Here is a 12,452-nt window from a genome sequence, read left to right on the forward strand (position 1 = left end):
TGCAACATCCCTACATCATTCCCAATGAGTAGGATGTCATCAACATAAAGTACTAAGAATGTCACCGCATCCTTAACTACTTTCTTGTACACGCAAGGTTCCTCCGGGTTCTTGATGAAACCAAAGTCTTTAATTGTTTCATCAAATTTCTGGTTCCAACTTCTTGATGCTTGTTTTAGACCATAAATTGATCTCTGAAGCTTGCATACCTTATGCTCGCTTCCCATGGATGTGTACCCCTCAGGCTGCTTCATATAGATTTCTTCCTTAATGTCTCCATTAAGAAAAGCAGTCTTCACATCCATTTGCCATATCTCATAGTCATACCATGCAGCTATGGCAATTAGGATTCTTATGGACTTGAACATTGCGACTGGTGAAAAGGTTTCATCATAGTCAACTCCTTGCCTTTGAGTATAACCTTTCGCCACCAATCGCGCCTTGTAGGTCAATACCTTACCATCAGGCCCAAGCTTTCTTTTGTAGATCCATTTACACCCTATTGGAACAATTCCATCGGGAGGATCCACTAAAGTCCAGACTTGGTTAGTATGCATCGAATCCAATTCTGATTGCATAGCTTCAAGCCATAAATTCGAATCCGCATCAGAAATTGCTTCCTTGAAGCTTCTTGGATCACATCCAATGTCGGGTTCATCTTGACCCTCTTCAAGAAGAAGACCATATCGAACTGGAGGTCTAGAAGTCCTTTCGGATCTTCTAGGTGCAGGCGTGTCCAGCAATGGTTCCTGAGGTGTGGGATCGTTATTTTGTATTTCGGGTTCTTCTCGAACTTCTTCGAGTTCCATCATCTCGCCTTTCTTATCCAATAAGAACTCCTTCTCCAAGAAGGTGGCATTCCGTGAAACAAACACCTTTGTTTCAGCAGGATAATAGAAATAATATCCGATTGAATTCTTCGGATACCCCACAAAATAACACAAGCTGGATCGACTATCCAACTTATCTCCCACTGTCCGCTTCACGTAAGCAGGACATCCCCAAATCCTCAAGTACGAATACTTAGGAGCTTTGCCATTCCATAACTCGTATGGTGTTTTGTCCACTGCTTTAGTGTGGACGTTATTCAACAACAATACCGCCGTTTCAAGCGCATAGCCCCAAAACGAAGGTGGAAGCTCAGTGAAGCTCATCATGGATCGAACCATGTCCAACAAAGTTCGATTACGACGCTCCGATACACCATTAAGCTGTGGTGTCATAGGAGGAGTCCACTGAGAGAGAATCCCATTCTCTTTTAGATAGTCCAAAAACTCGGTACTCAAGTATTCTCCACCTCGATCCGATCGAAGTGCTTTAATACTTTTACCTAGCTTGTTTTCTACTTCAGCCTTGAATTCTTTGAACTTTTCAAATGCTTCAGACTTATATTTCATTAAATATAAATACCCATACCTAGAATAATCATCAGTAAAGGTAATGAAGTAGGTGTGGCCATGTTGAGTCCCTACTCTAAATGGACCACAAACATCTGTATGGATCAAATCCAACAGATTTTGACTACGTTCAGGCTTCCCCTTAAAAGGAGATTTAGTCATTTTCCCTTTTAGGCAGGATTCACAAGTAGGTAGAGAGTTAATATCAGACATATCAAACATGCCCTCTCCCACTAGCTTGTTCATCCTCCTTGAGGAAATATGACCTAGTCTAGCGTGCCAAAGGTTTGCCGGGTTTTGACTATCGATTTTCCTTTTGTTTGTTGTCGCCGGTTTGTCAATACAATTTACTGGAACGTCTTTTAGTTTTAAATTGTATAGATCGTTTTCAAGTTGTCCATTTCCAATTAAACATTCATTCTTGTAAATGCTGCAAATCCCATTCACAAAATTACAAGAATAACCATCTCTATCAAGCATAGAAATAGAAATAATGTTTTTAATTAAATCTGGCACAAATAAAACATCTCTCAACAATAATTTAAAACCATTCTGCAAAATCAAACAAACATCTCCAATGGCCGTAGCTTCAACTCTGGAACCATTCCCGAGCCTCAGCTGGGTCTCACCCATTCTAAGCCTGCGACTTCTTGTCATCACCTGCAAATCATTGCAAATGTGAGATCCACATCCGGTATCCAATACCCAAGAAGTTGTATTAAGTGACATGTTTATTTCGATATAGAACATACCCTTTGCAGTTCCTAACTGCCCAAGATACTCCTTGCAGTTGCGCTTCCAATGACCCGGCTTCTTGCAGTAATGGCAAACATCCTTGGATTTTCCATCGTTTGAAGCCTTTGTCTTTTGCTTCTTCTCGGGTTCCACTTTCTTGGGTGGGGCAGAACGTTTCTTGCCCTTCATACTTGGCCCCTTCTTAGCAGAAGATGAGGAGCCCACCAAGAAAGCTGGCTTATCCTTCTTAAGTGTGGATTCATATGTAACGAGCATATTGACCATCTCTTCAAGGGTGGCCTCTATCTTGTTCATATTAAAATTTATCACGAATCCATCAAATGAAGAAGGAAGAGATAGAAGCAGCAAGTCCACATTGAGTTCATGCTCCAACACCAAATCAAGGGTCGCTAACTTCTGTATGAGCCAAATCACTCGTACCCCATGATCACGGACCGAAGTCCCTTCACGCATGCGGCACGTCATCAACTCCTTAACAGTAGAGAACCTTTCAGCCCTCGACTGAGCCCCAAAAAGTTCCTTGAGTTGCGTGTGAATGTCAGCAGCATTCACCGTGTCCTCAAATCGCCTCTGGAGTTCATCAGACATCGAGGCTTGCATATAGCATTTGGTCTTGATGTCATGGTCACACCATGCATCAAGTTTGGCCAATTCCTCCGGACTTATGTCAGCTGGTGCTTCCTTCGGAGGTGCTTTCTCTAACACGTAGAGCATTTTCTCCGAAGTTAAGACAATCTTCAACTTCCGAACCATTCCGTATAGTTGGCGCCAGTCAGCTTGTTTTGTTCGAGGATCGAGAATAAAGGATTTCGCGAATTCATTGTATGAAATACTGAAAAGGAAAAACAGACATATATCAATGATTGTTTAACAATTTACTAAGACATAAAATAGGCGAATTTAATTTTATGAATCTCACTCCCACTATTTTAACGATTTCACCACCCTCTAGTGAAAACGGGAAACTTTTTCCTTAGTGAGAACATGGAGTCCATTTGACAAACTTATGGTCCCGAATAATATCAGCCAACCATAATTCTCAAAAGGTAGAGCCCAATTGCTTCCAAAGCAACCCCCATGTGTTTACCTCATGTCCAATAAGGGCCCAATAATATGACGCCGTTTAAAGTGACATGTCAAGATGACCCATCAATATTAAGTTGTGATGGACGGTCGCCATGTGGATCCCCCAATAATATGAGCCGATCCCATGGGAGTTCCACCCAACTTACAACATTTGTCGATCCAATGTACAGCTTTCCGACGGACGGGCCCCCCCAATAATATGAGCCGGACCGTATCCGCGGGTAGCATCACATACATTGACCGTTGATGGAAGGTAGGAACATTTAAACAATATTTAAATTTCCTTTATTTATCTTGATATAAATTTTAAATCATATTTAAAATGAGGGATTTTATTTATAAAAAATATTTGTCTCATCATTTTTAATTTATTGCATGCATTGCCGGATTCACGCAATTTATGTCTAAACATGCATACAATCATAATATCACATATTATATAGGATGATCGATTCCATTTCTAATTGATCCGTGGTTGCCAATCACGGGTCTTAGTCCAATCCTAGGTAATATGCAGTATGCAAATGCAATCCTATTACATATGCTTCCAATTTACATTTCTTCAGTCTTCATTGTCTGCTGGGCCCACCATCTTCAAATCTTGATCTCCCACTAAATCTAATGTATTTACAATTAAATAACAATGACAAGTAGGGGATACATTTTTAGGGGGTGGGAACGGGCTATAAACCAAGCCCACTTTTATTACATATGACATTCATATCGGGCCATAAACCAGGCCCATTAATAAAACCAACAACAATAAAGACAAAATGTAAATTCCTAACATACACCTACAAAATTGGTCATGGCAATCGATCATCCTTATCCAATAACATTTAATTCAAAATTAATTTATTGGATAACATGCTGTGGCAATTCAAATTTAAACAAGATAAAATCATATTTTATATATAAAATCACATTTCACATATAAAATCATATTTTATCTCCATATCAAATAAAATCATATTTTATCTATAAAATCCAATTTTACAAATAAAATCATATTTTATCTAATATATCATAAGATCATATCTTATCATCAATTGTACCAAAATAATTGATTTCAAAATTCAATTTACGGATAAAATATTAAAATTTTCCAAAAATTCAAATTTATCCAAAATCAATTTTAAAATTTACGGACTCGAACAATTCGATCCGAAATCTCGTGAACCAATCAAAAACAATTTTTGACCGGACCAAAAATAAAATTTTTAAATATTAAAATTAATAAAAAAAAATTAAAAATTAATTTTTCCCGCGGGCCACCCGGGACACTCCCGGGTCGGCCCGCACCCGGGGCGCGGGCCGGGGGCAGCCCGGCTGCCCCCTTAGGGCAGCGCCGTGCGCTGCCCTGGGCGGCGCCGAGCGCCGCCCCTGGGCAGCGCCGAGCGCTGCCCTGCGCAGCGCCCAGCGCTGCGCTGGGCAGCGCACAGCGCTGCCCTGGGCGGCGCCGTGCGCCGCCCTGGGCGGCGACGGTCGCCGCCTTGGGCGGCGCTGTGCGCCCCCTTTGGGCGGCGCCGTGCGCCGCCCGGGGCAGCAACAATTGCTGCCCCACCGGGCAGCGATCCAATCGCTGCCCGGGTTTTGCCCCGAAAAAAAAAATTTTTTTTATTAAAAATATTTATTTTGTTTCATAAACCGAGACTCAAAAATTTTGTACAATTGATTAATTCAATCGATTGATCTGAGCAACCTGGCTCTGATACCACTGTTGGAAAACTGGCGAGTTCCCAGACCAATTACGATTGATACCCGGTGCAGCGGAAGTTTAAAAATTTTTCATGGAACGTTTCCATGGTATGGGTATCAACCGTTCATCGATTGAATTACGTGTGTGTAAAATTTAAATAACAATTAAATAAATTTTACCTCAAATCTCGCAACGAGATTAATGGACACCAACAGAACAATTCTGCTCTTGTTGTCTCTCCCTGGAACCGATGAACGCCTTCAATCAGGTCCACGAACAGAGGTTTAATCCCTCTGATAGATTGCACTAGAAAATCTATCAGAAGTTTTCTGCGAAGAGAATACACGAATTTGATTCGTTATTCCTTACTGCGATTCAAAATCACAGACCGGAAAATCTCGGGCAGAGGTAGGGAGGGTTCGGCCGAATTGTGAGAGAATAGGGGCTAGGGTTTTTCGAATTTTGTCTCTCAAAATAATGACCTTTTGTGTGTAATTTCTGTACTGAAATAACTTATTTATAATGCAGGCCACTAACACCTTAGGGCCCATTAGTCATAAGCTGGGGCCCGACAAGCAAAGCCCGCTCGTTCAGAAATTAATATAAAATTCATCGTGACTCCGATTGATGAAACGATTTCACCAATGTGCACAGAAACCATTTCTGCACGTTTTAAAGTCAAAATAAATTTTCCTGAATCCGAATTCAGTGGTTTCCAAAAAATGTCCATCCCTATGTCATTTTAGGAAATCCTACTCCCTTACTCTTATTTAAGAAGTCCAACTCCTTAGTTCATTAAATTTAACTCTTTAAATTTAACTATCTCAACGGGGATTAAAACTCCATTACACTGTGTGACCCTCAATGGTTCAGGGATACAGCTAGCCGTGGGCTCACAACTCCTTGTGACTCGGAACAACACTTTCCGACTTGCCCAACGAATCATGGTAAAGCGCCTAGCAACATCGCCCCATGATTCCCTAGGTATCACTGATAGTGCCTACAAGAACCAGTAGATTTTGGTTAACGTACAGTACGGTCCCTTCATCCATATATCCCGATCGAATCAACAACCATTGGTATATCGAGAGTCGCTCAAGATTCGATAACTATGCAATGCATCTTGAAGATCAAATTAGTGACATCGCATGTGCTACTAAGAAACCATTTCTTAAATCACATCAAGTACTCTGGCCAGAGATTTGTCACACTAATATCTCCTCAGATCGCATAGGATATCCACACTCGCAAGTATGTGGTGAATCCTTGACAACAATGCATTGACTCCTATATGTGTCGTAACTGTACCCAATCTCGACACCTGATGACCCCCTCAGAGTCGGTAAACGAGTCAAAGCACAGTACTAGCATATAGAGTCTCCATGATGTTTCAAGTCGTAAGGACTAATGGTGTACAACCAAAACCGCGGACTTTTTCCACTCGATAAGTGATAACCACTTGGAAAGTCCGGATAGGGTAGTTCGATTATTCATCCTATGAAAAATCCATTTGCATGCTTCGAACATCTCCATGTTCCCTACCAATGAAACGTGGTACTCCGCATCGCAAATGCTAGTCTCAAACTCGAGCGATCCTTATCCTTATTTTCGGACGGCTCAATCGACTAGGAACGGTTTTAGAATATACAGTGACTATAAGATGTATTTCATGATAGACATCTCCATGTTCTACCACATCTTACATACACTATAGTATATTCAAGGTCTTTATCAAAACAACAATAGTATATCACAATATAACAATATGAAGTAATATAAAGTCATTGCCATAAAAGTGTAAATAATATTAAACAAAAGATTGTTTATACAAAGAGTCAACAAAGCCCATAGCCACACAGTTGGCTCACTGGGCACCCACTCTTACAGTTAGCGTACAGTACGGTCCCTTCATCCATATATCCCGATCGAATCAACAACCATTGGTAAATCGAGAGTCGTTCGAGATTCGATAACTATGCAATACATCTTGAAGATCAAATAGTGACATCACATGTGTTACTAAGAAACCATTTCTTAAAACACATCATGTACTCTGGCCAGAGATTTGTCACACTAATATCTCCTCAGATCGCATAGGATATCCACACTCGCAAGTATGTGGTGAATCCTTGACAACAAAGCATCGACTCCTATATGTGTTGTAACTGTACCCAATCCCGACACCTGATGACCCCAATAGAGTCGGTAAATGAGTCAAAGCACAGTACTAGCATATAGATTCTCAATGATGTTTCAAGTAGTAAGGACTAATGGTGTACAACCAAAACCGCGGACTTTATCCACTCGATAAGTGATAACCACTTGGAAAATCCGGATAGGGTAGTTCGATCATTCATCGTATGAATATCCATTTGCATGCTTCGAACATCTCTATGTTCCTTACCAATGAAACGTGGTACTCTGCATCGCAAATGCTAGTCTCAAACTCGAGCGATCCTTATCCTTATTATCGGACGACTCAATCGACTAGGAACAGTTTAGAATACACAGTGACTATAAGATGTGTTTCATGATAGACATCTCCATGTTCTACCACATCTTACATACACTATAGTATATTCAAGGTCTTTATCAAAACAACAATAGTATATCTCAATATAACAATATGAAGAAAGATAAAGTCATTGCCATTAATAAAAGTGTAAATTATATTAAACAAAAGATTGTTTATACAAAGAGTCATCAAAGCCCTTAGCCACAAGTTGGCTCACCGGGCACCCACTCTTTCAATCTCCCACTTGCCCTAAAGCCAACTAGTCATAGTACGTAGACCCATTGCTTCGCGATGTTTGTCAAATAATGGTCCTGGCAAGGGCTTAGTAAGTGGATCAGCGATATTGTCTGCAGAGACCACTCTTTCGACAGTGATGTCTCCTCTTTCCACAATCTCCCGGATGATGTGGTATTTCCTCAGTACGTGTTTGGATCTTTGATGAGACCTTGGTTCCTTTGCCTGAGCAATGGCACCCGTGTTGTCACAGTACACCGGTACTGGACCAACAACTTCAGGAATGACGCCCAACTCTTGGACGAAATTCCTCATCCAAACGGCCTCTTTAGCAGCAGCTGATGCTGCAATGTATTCTGCCTCAGTGGTGGAATCCGCTGTGGTGTCCTGCTTGGAACTCTTCCAAGAGACAGCACCGCCATTGAGCATGAACACAAATCCAGAGGTTGACTTCGAGTCATCCACGTCACTTTGGAAGCTAGAGTCGGTATAGCCTTCCAATTTTAGTTCTCTTCCTCCATATACCATGAACATATTCTTAGTCCTTCGTAAGTACTTAAGAATGTCCTTCACGGCTTTCCAATGCATTTGACCGGGATTAGCTTGATATCTGCTCGTGACACTCAGAGCGAATGCTACATCCGGTCTGGTAGATATCATCCCATACATGATACTACCTATGGCTGACGCATATGGTACATGTGTCATTTTCTCTATCTCTTCATCCGTCTTGGGACACATAGACTTGGATAGAGAAACTCCATGACACATGGGTAGATGTCCTCTCTTGGACCCATCCATTGAAAACCGTTTCAATATGGTGTCGATGTAGGTTGATTGAGTGAGTCCTATCATTCTCTTAGATCTATCTCTATAGATCTGTATCCCTAGAATATAGGATGCCTCACCCAAATCCTTCATCGAGAATCTACCTGATAACCATATCTTTGTTGACTGCAACATCCCTACATCATTCCCAATGAGTAGGATGTCATCAACATAAAGTACTAAGAATGTCACAGCATCCTTAACTACTTTCTTGTACACGCATGGTTCCTCCGGGTTCTTGATGAAACCAAAATCCTTTATTGATTCATCAAATTTCTGGTTCCAACTTCTTGATGCTTGTTTTAGACCATAAATTGATCTCTGAAGCTTGCATACCTTATGCTCGCTTTCCATGGATGTGTACCCCTCAGGCTGCTTCATATAAATTTCTTTCTTAATGTCTCCATTAAGAAAAGCAGTCTTCACATCCATTTGCCATATCTCATAGTCATACCAAGCAGCTGTGGCAATAAGGATTCTTATGGACTTGAACATTGCAACTGGTGAAAAGGTTTCATCATAGTCAACTCCTTGTCTTTGAGTATAACCTTTCGCCACCAATCGCGCCTTGTAGGTCAATACCTTACCATCAGGCCCAAGCTTTCTCTTGTAGATCCATTTACACCCTATTGGAACAATTCCATCGGGAGGATCTACTAAAGACCAAACTTGGTTTGTATGCATCGAATCTATTTCCGACTGCATAGCTTCAAGCCATAAATTTGAATCCGCATCAGAAATTGCTTCCTTGAAGTTTCTTGGATCACATCCAACATCGGGTTCATCTTGATCCCCTTCAAGAAGAAGTCCATATCGAATAGGAGGTCTAGAAGTCCTCTCGGATCTTCTAGGTACAGGCGTGTCTATCAATGGTTCCTGAGGTGTAGGATCGTTATTTTGTATTTCGGGTTCTTCTCGAATTTCTTCGAGTTCCATCATCTCGCCTTTCATATCCAATAAGAACTCCTTCTCCAAGAAGGTGACATTCCTTGAAACAAACACCTTTGTTTCAGCAGGATAATAGAAATAATATCCGATTGAATTCTTCGGATACCCTACAAAATAACATAAGCTGGATCGACTATCCAACTTATCTCCCACTGTCCGCTTCACGTAAGCTGGACATCCCCAATTCCTCAAGTACGAATACTTAGGAGCTTTCCCATTCCATAACTCGTATGGTGTTTTGTCCACTGCTTTAGTGTGGACGTTGTTCAACAACAATACCGCCGTTTCAAGCGCATAGCCCCAAAACGAAGGTGGAAGCTCAGTGAAGCTCATCATGGACCGCACCATGTCAACAAAGTTTGATTACGATGCTCCGATACACCATTAAGCTGTGGTGTCATAGGAGGCATCCACTGAGAGAGAATCCCATTCTCTTTTAGATAGTCCAAAAACTCGGTACTCAAGTATTCTCCACCTCGATCCGATCGAAGTGCTTTAATACTTTTACCTAGCTTGTTTTCTACTTCAGCCTTGAATTCTTTGAACTTTTCAAATGCTTCAGACTTATATTTCATTAAATATAAATACCCATACCTAGAATAATCATCAGTAAAGGTAATGAAGTAGGTGTGGCCATATTGAGTACCAACTCTAAATGGACCACAAACATCTGTATGGATCAAATCCAACAGATTTTGACTACGCTCAGGTTTCCCCTTAAAAGGAGATTTAGTCATTTTTCCTTTCAGGCAGGATTCACAAGTAGGTAGAGAGTTAATATCAGACATATCAAACATGCCCTCTCCCACTAGCTTGTTCATCCTCCTTGAGGAAATATGACCTAGCCTAGCATGCCAAAGGTTTGCCGGGTTTTGGCTATCGATTTTTCTTTTGTTTGTTGTTGCCGGTTTATCAACATAATTTATTGGAACGTCTTTTAGTTTTAAGTTATATAGATCATTTTCAAGTTGTCCATTTCCAATCAAACATTCATTCTTGTAAATATTGCAAATCCCATTCACAAAATTGCAAGAATAACCATCTCTATCAAGCATAGAAACAGAAATAATGTTTCTAATCAAATCCGGAACAAATAAAACATCTCTCAAAAGTAACTTAAAACCGTTCTGCAAAATTAAATAAATATCTCCCACAGCTTTAGCTTCAACTCTGGAACCATTTCCGAGCCTCAGCTGGGTCTCACCCATTCTAAGCCTGCGACTTCTTGTCATCACCTGCAAATCATTGCAAATGTGAGATCCACATCTGGTATCCAATACCCAAGAAGTAGTATTAAGTGAAACATTTATTTCAATATAGAACATACCCTTCGCAGTTCGCAACTGCTCTAGATATTCCTTGCAGTTACGCTTCCAATGACCGGGCTTCTTGCAGTAATGACAAACATCCTTGGACTTTTCCATGTTTGAAGCCTTTGTCTTGTACTTCTTCTCTGGTTCAATTTTCTTGGGTGGGGCAGAACGTTTCTTACCCTTTGTACTTGGCCCCTTCTTAGCAGAAGAAGAGGAGCCCACCAAGAAAGCCGGTTTATCCTTCTTTAATGTGGATTCATATGTCACAAGCATATTGACCATCTCTTCAAGGGAGGCCTCTATCTTGTTCATATTGAAATTTACCACAAATCCGTCAAACGAAGAAGGAAGAGACAGAAGTAGTAAGTCCACGTTGAGTTCATGCTCCAATACCAAATCAAGGGTTACCAACTTCTGTATGAGCCAAATCACTCGTACCCCATGATCACGGACCGAAGTCCCTTCACGCATGCGACACGTCATTAGATCCTTTACAGTAGCGAACCTTTCAGCCCTCGATTGAGCCCCAAAAAGTTCCTTGAGTTGTACGTGAATGTCAGCAGCATTCACGGTGTCCTCAAATCGCCTCTGGAGTTCATCAGACATCGAGGCTTGCATATAGCATTTGGCCTTGATATCATGATCCCACCATGTATCAAGTTTGGCTAACTTTTCAGGACTTATGTCAGCTGGTGCTTCTTTTGGAGGAGATTTTTCTAACACGTAGAGCATCTTCTCCGAAGTCAAGACAATCTTCAACTTACGGAACCATTCCGTATAGTTTGCGCCAGTCAATTTATTTTGTTCGAGGATCGCGAAAAGTGGATTACGCGAATTCATCTTTATGAAATACTGAAAAGAAACAGACAAATATCAGTGATTGTTTAAGCAATTTACTAAGACATAAAATAGGCGAAATTTATTTTATGAATCTCATTCCCACTATTTTAACGATTTCACTACCCTCTGGTGAAAACGGGAAACTATTTTCCTTAGTGAGAACATGGAGTCCAATTGACAAACTATGGTCCCGAATAATATCAGCCAACCATAATTTTCAAAAGGTAGAGCCCAATTGCTTCCAAAGCAACCTCCACGTGTTTACCTCATGTCCAATAAGGGCCCAATAATATGACGCCGATTATTGTGACATGTCAAGATGACCCATCAATATTAAGTTGTGATGGACGGTCGCCATGTGGATCCCCCAATAATATGAGCCGATCCCATGGGAGTTCCACCCAACTTACAACATGTGTCGATCCAATGTACAGCTTTCCGACGAACGGGCCCCCCCAATAATATGAGCCGGACCGTATCCGCGGGTAGCATCTCATACATTGATCGTTGATGGAAGGTAGGAACATTTAAACAAATTTAAATTTCCTTTATTTATCTTGATATCAATTTTAAATCATATTTAAAATGAGGGATTTTAATTATGAAAATTTGTCTCATCATTTTTGAAATTTTGTATGCTTGCCGGATTCACACAATTTTGTCTAAAACATGCATACAACAATAATATCACATATTATATAGGATGATCGATTCCATTTCAAATCAACCCGTGGTTGCCAATCACGAGTCTTAGTCCAATCCTAGGTAATATGCAGTATGCAATGAAATCCTATTACATTGTGCTTCCAATTTACATTTCTTCTATCTTTATTGTC

The sequence above is a fragment of the Henckelia pumila genome, unplaced genomic scaffold (genome assembly GCF_033568475.1).
Source record: "Henckelia pumila isolate YLH828 unplaced genomic scaffold, ASM3356847v2 CTG_38, whole genome shotgun sequence".
NCBI lineage: Eukaryota > Viridiplantae > Streptophyta > Magnoliopsida > Lamiales > Gesneriaceae > Henckelia > Henckelia pumila.